At 38.7% G+C, this 8,679-nt stretch overlaps 1 protein-coding gene across 1 annotated transcript in view; it reads left to right on the top strand.

Moving 5' to 3' along the window:
- Nucleotides 1-842: 842 nt before the first annotated feature.
- LOC139945931 (FRAS1-related extracellular matrix protein 1-like) overlaps nucleotides 843-8,679 on the top strand; it is a 32,699-nt gene continuing 24,862 nt past the window's right edge. The window contains exon 1 of the mRNA XM_071943451.1: nucleotides 843-962. The gene's annotated coding sequence lies outside the window, so the exon portion shown is untranslated. The remainder of the gene's footprint in view (nucleotides 963-8,679) is intronic.

Below are 8,679 nucleotides of genomic sequence, written 5' to 3'. Positions count from 1 at the left end.
AGCAAAAACGGTCTCATGCTCTAAAAAAAACGAAGAAGCTATATATCAAACTAAAACTCTACAAACAATTGATGCAGTAAAAGCACTTACATTTTAAGGCCTTTGACATAGAAATTGTGCCAGACCAGGGCAAATTTTCATTGAGCTGCTTAAGCACAAAAGAGTAGCCAAACACAACAAAATTATGCTTACCATGGTTACAAGCCGAATACTATCGCACGTGGACCCTCTATGACTGGTATCATACAACTTTTTTAAAGCAAAATTGTCTGCTTAAAGACACTGCACAATACTGGTAGTGTCAAAGATCAGTCTTCTCACTTGGTGTATCTCAACATATGCACAAAAGTTGCGAGATAATAATGGAAGAAAAAACACCATTGTCACACGAAAACTACGTTACTTCAGAGCAGAAGCAGAGGGAGCCGTTTCTCACAATGTTTTATACTATCAACAGCTCTCCATTGTTCGTTATCAAGTAAGATTTTATGCTAACAATTATTTTGAGTAATTACCAATAGTGTCCGCTGCCTTTAAGCAGCTATGAAATTGGTCTCTGGTTTGGCTCTTTAAAAAATTGTCTTGTTGAAATGGAAGATTAGAATACAAGATTAGATGTTCGATGACAGAAGCTCATGTCTTACTTCGTCAAGCATTAATTGTGACTTTTTTTCAACCCATCCCAAAGTTTTGATTTTGAAATAGGATGAATTTTTGAAAAAAGAAAACGAGAAGTTTAACAACTTTGGCCCTCTATACTATAAGATTGCAAAACAGACTAAACTATTTAATCCGCTTTTTCTGTGTTGTGTGAACACGCACTGATTTATTTGCGGCCACACCACCGCACCACGCACACGAGTCGAGTCAACAAAAAAAGTGCACAGTGCACTTTGTGTGCTCCCTGCTTTTTCTCAAAATTGTAAGTCAGACTAGCTATGGAATACTGTCTTCTAGGTTTGGTAAGTATGCTTTAATGCCTGTCATATACTGTAATTTTAGCTATGGTTAAGGTTAATAAAATGTAACTCGGGCAAGTGTTTTAACTTAAGTTTGTAATCAACGAGAGTGTTCACTTTGTTAGGGGTGGGGAGCCCGGGCTGTCGGCGGTAGCCGGGGAGCTCTAGCCCCGGTGTAGGAGCGCAGCTGGTGGACACCGGACAGTAATCCCCGTAAAATCAGTCACCGTTTATGGACAAGGTGGCTGATATTCACCCCCTTTTGTTTTCTGGATTTTGGAACACAAATAAACTGAATGGTTTTGGGCTGTTAACGGTTGGTGTGTAGTTTGTTGTTTTTTAAAGTCTTTTTGATCTTTGTTTTTGACCATACACAAATTTGACGACAATGTAAACAAAACAAATCCCTTTCTACGAGGCTATAAATGGAGATGCTTTAATCCTTGCTCTATGCTTTTTGAACCTGTAAAGAGGAGTTGTAGTATATCACAACCTCTATGTGGATGATATGGAATTGAACAGTTAGGAGAAACTTGTAGGTTGACTACATTGTCGTCCAACAACTTTGTATTGAGTGATAAATCACAACTTCTTGATTTGTGCAATTCGTAGCCGTTAAACCAATGCATAATGAGAGATTGGCTGTGCCAGCTTGGTGTTACTGTACATCTCTTGTTGGAGTTTGTCGAGTTCCCTTGACGGGAAGATCATCCACAAAAAAAACCAAAAAAAAAAAACCCAAACCAAACAAACAAACAAACAATGAATAAACAAATCAAACTTCTGGAACTTGAGTTACACAGTTTAAACTTAATAAAGGTCGTTACAAATGCGTGATTTCTACACATGGTATGACCATCAAAGTTGAGGTTAAACCAAGTTTAATGCACTCAAGGTGTACGTGTGGGTACGTGTACGTATGTCAATGACTGAACAGTTTCCATCAGCGGACAGGATATCTAAAAGACTCTTAGAGGACAAACTGTGCTCACCGTGTCAGGGACATTGAGTAACTGCATTTTACAACAAAAAACAGCTTCCCCCAAAACGATCAGAGGGCAGAGTATAATTGAAAGAAGCGTTGAGTTGTCAACCTCAGGTTCTTTTTAGAACAAACAGTAGGCCTACTACTACAAACTAAAAAGACATTACACATGGTGCTACCATGAAAAATAGCTTGTTCTAAATTTAAAGTACTGTCTGTAGTTTAGCAAATTCTCGTCAGATGACGTCGAGTACAATGCAAATATTTCCAAAGTAGCTCATGGCTGATATTTATAAACGCGTGTTTGCTTGGTTTCCCTGTAGCTTACAAAGACGGACAAATGGTACTGAGAATCAAACTCAAAATCTCCCTTTTTGATGGGGCATCCATGCTTGGCTTATTCTCTGCATGCACTGCCAATCATGCCTTATGTTTCTCATCAAATAATATGGAGCCAGACTTGGACTGTAATGATTTTAATGGGAGGTCTACAGGCTGCAAAGTTTGATCGATTGGAAGAAAGCTCCGGCTAGACCACTGCTGCTATCAACTAGGCGTCCCTGGAACGGTTGATCATTAAGATTCTAATAAAAAATAAAGAATGGCTGTTGATGAGGCGTCTTGGAGGTTAACAGACCTGACTCGGACGCTAGGCCCGACCTCATTATTTATAATAGTCAGCAGAAGGACAAAAAGTATTTGTTCAGTATTCACTCAGATGGCACGTTTTTTCTCGGTTTATACTGTTTTCTTCAGGTTACTGTTTTCTTCCTCCATAAACATGTCTATTTACTCCTACCAGTCCAGGACTGAGCCTTGCCATACAATAAGACCACTTAAGCTGTTCCCAAGGTCATTCCCATTTAAGGCCAGCAGACTGGTAATTGACAGTCCATCCTGACCAATTACACGCCTGACTGAAGCTACATCAAGCTGTCTTTTTATAACTGTTGGTGATTATGCCATGCAGTAGGCCTAACCTCATGGTACTCAAGAGCATAAAGTACTCTCTTTAATCTATGTCAGAAGTATCACTTGATGTCAAAATAAACCAATCCCTTTAATCTCAAGGATTGATCCCTGGCAGACTTCTCAATTGAGTAGACCAAGGTTTCTTTATGGTAGACAAACCTCACAGATTCATCCTACATTATAAATTGAAATGTCTCTGGTCTTAGTGATTTGTATTGAGGCATCCTACATTATAAGTTGAAATGTCACTGGTCTTGGTGATTTGTATTGAGGCATCCTACATTATAAGTTGAAATGTCACTGGTCTTGGTGATTTGTATTGAGGCATCCTACATTATAAGTTGAAATGTCTCTGGTCTTGGTGATTTGTATTGAGGCACCACAGGCATAGGCCCTACAGGATTGATCTTATCTCTTTGCGAAATGGAGCCCAGGGTTTCATGTTGAATTGATTTTGCTTCTGTGAACCAATGAACCCGTTCATGATCCGTCAACTCATGGTCTAGCCAGTGCAACCTATTATCTGCTTGATTAAAACCTCTTTTTTGTGTGTGAGAAATCTGTTTATAAAGCGAAGCTGGCAGACATTAACAGCAGACATGCTGAGCTGTTAGTTCCAACTCTATCTTTGTACAATCATAAAAAAAATACTGCACCATTGTTTGCAAAGTCTACATACATGTATGGTACATCTTAGATCTCGTCCTCCCATTGTTAAGTTAGATTTCGACCTGTAGGGCAAATCCTATTATAATCTTTATCCCAGATGCAAAATTAACGTCTTTATAGGCTATTGACCTGCTTGATGATCACATTGCTTTCCACAGAAATTCTGATCAAGGGTCAAAAGGTCAATGGCCTCGTGAATCGTGATTGACCTGTTTAAAGATGCTATGTCAGATTTTTGGCCCCAAACATTAAAAAATAGATTTTTTTGAGTGAATGGTATTTCAAAGAGTATCACCCGCTCTAACGGAAACAAGTTTAACTTTTACTTTTAATGGCCTGGAACCATGACAAAAGTTTATTTCACTGCTACTAATAATTGGCGGACTTTTTTGAGCAATGGCTCTTGTAACTGTCTCGACCCCCATCAAAATACCTATTGAATTTTAAATCAAAATTTTTGGGTCAAATCAGCAAAAAATCTGACGTAGCATCTTTAAATCACAGTGCTATCCCCAGAATTTCTTATCTAGAGCCAAAGTTTTAGATTTTTATTCAGTCTGGCAGCAATGTTTCCATTCTAACCCTGAAACCCTTTTAGCGGGGTTTGCACCTTCGACCTCCGCACTCTTGAATTCTTCAGTTTGGACTAAGTGCAAACTTCCCAACAACTGAACGTTTACTTTGGAAGAGGAGAGGTAACAACTTCCAGGCCTGTATGCTTCGTTTTTGAAATCTTGGGGTAGGGCACCAAGGCGCTTTCTCCTTGAACAGGGCACCTTAATCCTATGAGAAAATTGTAGGTTTTGTACTGAGAGCATTTCAAGGGCACCATGGCAATGACCAGGGGGCTTTGACAAAAACTTCATGGTGTTTTTTTTTTTCACACAATGGTCGCTCGCTAGAAACAGGTGCAATAACATGTTTTCACAACTTGTTGTATTAAAGATATCCTGTATCTGTGTTTCAAGGTCAATATTTTGTCAACAGTAAGGGTCCATTCAGAATAATCAATGTTGAAACGTCAATTTGTTTGAAATTTGTTGACCCAACTACTGTATGTAAATTATGTGTGAATCTGCGAACAGGTACTTTCCAATGTTGTGCACTCCCTAATTTTAAAGACAAAGAACAGATTAGGCCTAAAAACACCTTGTTTAAATACTTTGTTCAAGGTAGCTCCGATCTGGTCATAAATATGGTTTGACATGGAGGAAGAGACTGCCGTAACAACCAGTGAAGATTGACCCAAGATAATTCAATAAATTTGACTGAAACTTTTACAAGATTGCTAAAACTATCAGTATCGGAAGTGATTATTTTAGTTGCTTGGAAATGAATTTTTATTTATATTTGTTTTTTTGCATACTTTTTTATTTATTTCTGCCCTACTACATACATGTACATTTACACATTTAACAAAGTTTGTTAATTGTATTCAAACTATGAGTAGTTTACAGTATAACCATAACTTAGGCTATGAAAACAAATTATGAATTTCTCTGTCTGACATGAATTTTTTTAGAGAGGGTAGATATTTCCTTTAATCTTGCCTAAGATCAGTCATGACTAATACCCACACTTCCAATAAAAAGGGGAGGATATACCCCGATGAATTGCAGCACCCAAGTTATTTAAGGATGTCACTCCAGCCAGCAAAGGTCATGCCTGTGACTCCAACCATTAACCGAATAATTCAGGACAAAGAAAACGGGTACTGGGCTTCAAATCTCTTTTGCACCTATACCTTTTTTCGATTAAATCTTTCTACCTTTCAGTTTTGTTGCAAATTAATTTTGACAAAACAATTTCTAACTTAGTGAAAGGCAAAATATTGTTTTACCAGAGGGATAATAGTAGACACAGGTAGTAGTTAATTATCCACAAGGTCTGTGTGGGCACTTGGGTTGAAAATTTCTCCAGCGATTTCCAAACTGTTTGATTTGAAATCACATTCACATAAATCTACAGGAATATAATATTCGACTGATTCAGATGATTTCCTCATTTTTGGTTTTGCAGCTATGTCATTCAAAACCGAAAAAAACGTTTTGCTGTGCATTTGCTGTTAGGTGACTTCATTTGTTGATGCATGCCTAGCCTGAGTCAGGTCTTCCAAACATAGTAACTGATTGTGTTTTAAAACCACAAACAAAAATTAAGCACACTGGGGTTTTATACATTGCACTTTGCTCTATGGGAATAACATATTAATTTTATTTGCAGGGTCTGCACTGTACTTAGGGGTGCAGGGCTGGGGGGGGGGGGGGGGGGGGTGGCGGTTGTTGGTTGTTGTTTGTTTCGATGGTCTTCCCATCAAGGGAACTCAACACACTCCAAGGGGATATAAACACGGCCAATCTCTCTCGTGAACATTGGTATTATTGAAAGCAACGAGCTAGCCAGTTGGACGGTCCACTTAGACAGAATCTGCACTTGTCCCCATGACCTCAAGGTAGAACTAGATTCAGAATTAACTGGCCATTGTAAGTGGTTTATGGCTATATTAGGATTGTTGAATGTCGGATGAATCCAGAAGGAACCTTCAGGCCAGGATTAATCATGGGTGTACAACAGGAAACAGTGGTCTGGATGCCTTGATCTCCAGGCGGACAACTTGGAGAGAACTTTCAAACTTTCAGGCCGCGATAGACCAACTGGGCAATGTTCATTATTTCCTAAGTGAATGCTGGTTCATACTCAGGCATGATACTTCATGGATGATGGAGGCAACAGAACCGAATGTCTTCATGCCCCCTTGGTCATTGCCTTGGTGCCCTTGAAATGCTCTGCAGCAGAAATCTACAGGGTGCCCTTTACGATAGAGAAAATGCCTCGGTTCCCTTGCCCTTTCAAAAATGAAGCTTACAGGCCTGCACGCTACAAGCTCTATTTTTGGGATCGTTAGGATTACAGTAGAAATTTTTCCAGACACTGGTTTAATCACGGGTCACAACAGGAAATGTGGTGGGGAAGGGCTGTTATTAATTAATGACAAGCAATGGTTTTGAAATGCTTGCGTAGGTCCTACAGTAAAATCCATTGTCTCTTCATTGTAGAGTGTATGGTACAGTGTCCCAAGGACAGACTCGAAAGTTTTCAAATTGAATTGAGAAAAGAAACCACTCTACCGTGGACAATTTGATTTTACATTGACATAGTCTTCCATCCGGTCTGGTTGGAACTAAAAAACAGGATGCGGTGGGAATTATTACAGTATCTGCATCAAACCCAGTACAGGATTCCATTGAGGTTGTGAGTATTTGGCGATGACCAAAGTTGAAACAAGTTTTGCCGGATCTATAAAGGTTAATGGTTTCCTTCTCCCAAAATGAAATAGTTTTTTTTCTAAGTTATTTTTTACAGACAGGTGGCTTTAAATGAATGGAGTATCCAGGAGATGATAGAATTGCCATTAGGGCAAAGACTAACGATAGTAAGGCCATGGAGAAGTGACGAGAAGTTTTGCTGAAAATTCGTTCCACCTGCTTTTGAATATCATGGATTATCAGGCCTCCGTTGCCCTGGTCTTGGCCTTTGTGCCCCCTCAAAAGGGTTCCCGTTGACGCCAAGATTTTTCATTGGTGCCCTTTGCAAAATTAAATTGGCCTTGCCCTCTCAAAGATGAGATTCAAAGCCTGGAATGCCCAGTGGTGGTTGGCCTTGGTTCCCCTTTAAACAATTTTCCCAGATGCCCAGAGACATTCTAATTTTGCCATGGAAAAACCTAACTGTAGGATATGGAGGAACCTCTGATTAAAACCCTTTTCATACTACCTACTGTACCTTTGATCCATGATTCCACGTATTTGGTGACCCGTGTGAAAAGTCTTCTAAGGCAGACCCAGAGATTCCATTCACACTACAGTAAGTGTTAACCCAGAGAAAAGTTTTTAACTTCAATAATATTAAACACTGAGATTTGTGGGTTAACCCTATAGTAGACAGGGTCAGGGTTCAACTTCATCCGGATTAGCCACTGGGGGTTTGTTAATCCCAGAGAATTTTAAGCCCCTAAAAGTGTTGTGTGAACGCTCCACTTAATCTGCAGAATGTCTGTTTGAAATTTGTGCGTGACTGAAAAATTCTCTGGATTAAAGTCTGGTATGAAAGAGGCTATATTAAGTTTCAAAGGAGACAGGAACAACCCTACAATAGCAGGCTTATAGAAACAGGGCTTTCCACCCTAAGTAATAGAAGAGAATATCTGTTCTTTGCTTTTGTATGTAAACAATTAGTTGCTCACAATCATACAGATGCCTTGTCATCCTTTTTATGCAAAATCTTGGTTAATGCTAGACACAAAGATAAACTTGTTTTTCATCATTTATCAGCCCGTACCGACTTGTTTAAATTTTCCATCCCCTGCCGTTTTGCTCGTGGCTGGAGCAACTTGCCTACTGACCTTGTTAACGATTTCATATGTGCCCCCTTACAAGAATTTTTATCTAAGCTCAAAAACCATTTTGATGTATAGACTGGCTTTTTAAAGTTCATGTTTTGCTCGTTTGCCTTTTTGTTCCTTGTTTTGTTTCATGTTCTATGCTTTTTAGTTATTTTTATAATTGTTCAAATTTTTCCACCCCCTGCAGTTTTGCTCTTAGATAGAGTTACTTGCCTGTTTACAATGTCATTTCATTTGTTTCCCCTCATCGGAATTTTGTTGTTTTGCTCTTAAACCATTTTGATGTATAGACTTGCTTTTTTTACGTATATCATTTTTGGTGTGTTTTTCTGTGTATGTCTTTGCTTGTTTGCCTTTTTAAATTGTTTTGTGATTTGTATTATCTTCTGTGCTTTTTTATATGCCCCCTCTTGCCTTAATGTATTTTTAGGGTTTTAGGAGACATATGCCTTTTGGCGACAGTTATTTTTTTAACTTTTATGCTCTCCTGGGCACCCCACTGTTGTTTTTCTTTGTTTTCTTAAATATTTTTAATGTATGTATATGTGCTTGTAAATGTGATTGCCCGAATAAATATTATTATTATTATTATTAAGTTTCAATCCTGCACCTGAATTGCTCTAGTAACCAGCCATTACTTGCTTTAGATCAGAGCATGCATGAAATAAAATGCCAAAGTTTAACATAGAGTC

Source organism: Asterias amurensis, chromosome 13, assembly GCF_032118995.1.
Source record: "Asterias amurensis chromosome 13, ASM3211899v1".
Taxonomy (NCBI): Eukaryota; Metazoa; Echinodermata; class Asteroidea; order Forcipulatida; family Asteriidae; genus Asterias; species Asterias amurensis.
The sequence above is the reverse complement of the archived record's forward strand: the minus strand, read 5'-3'. Positions and strand labels throughout refer to the sequence as shown.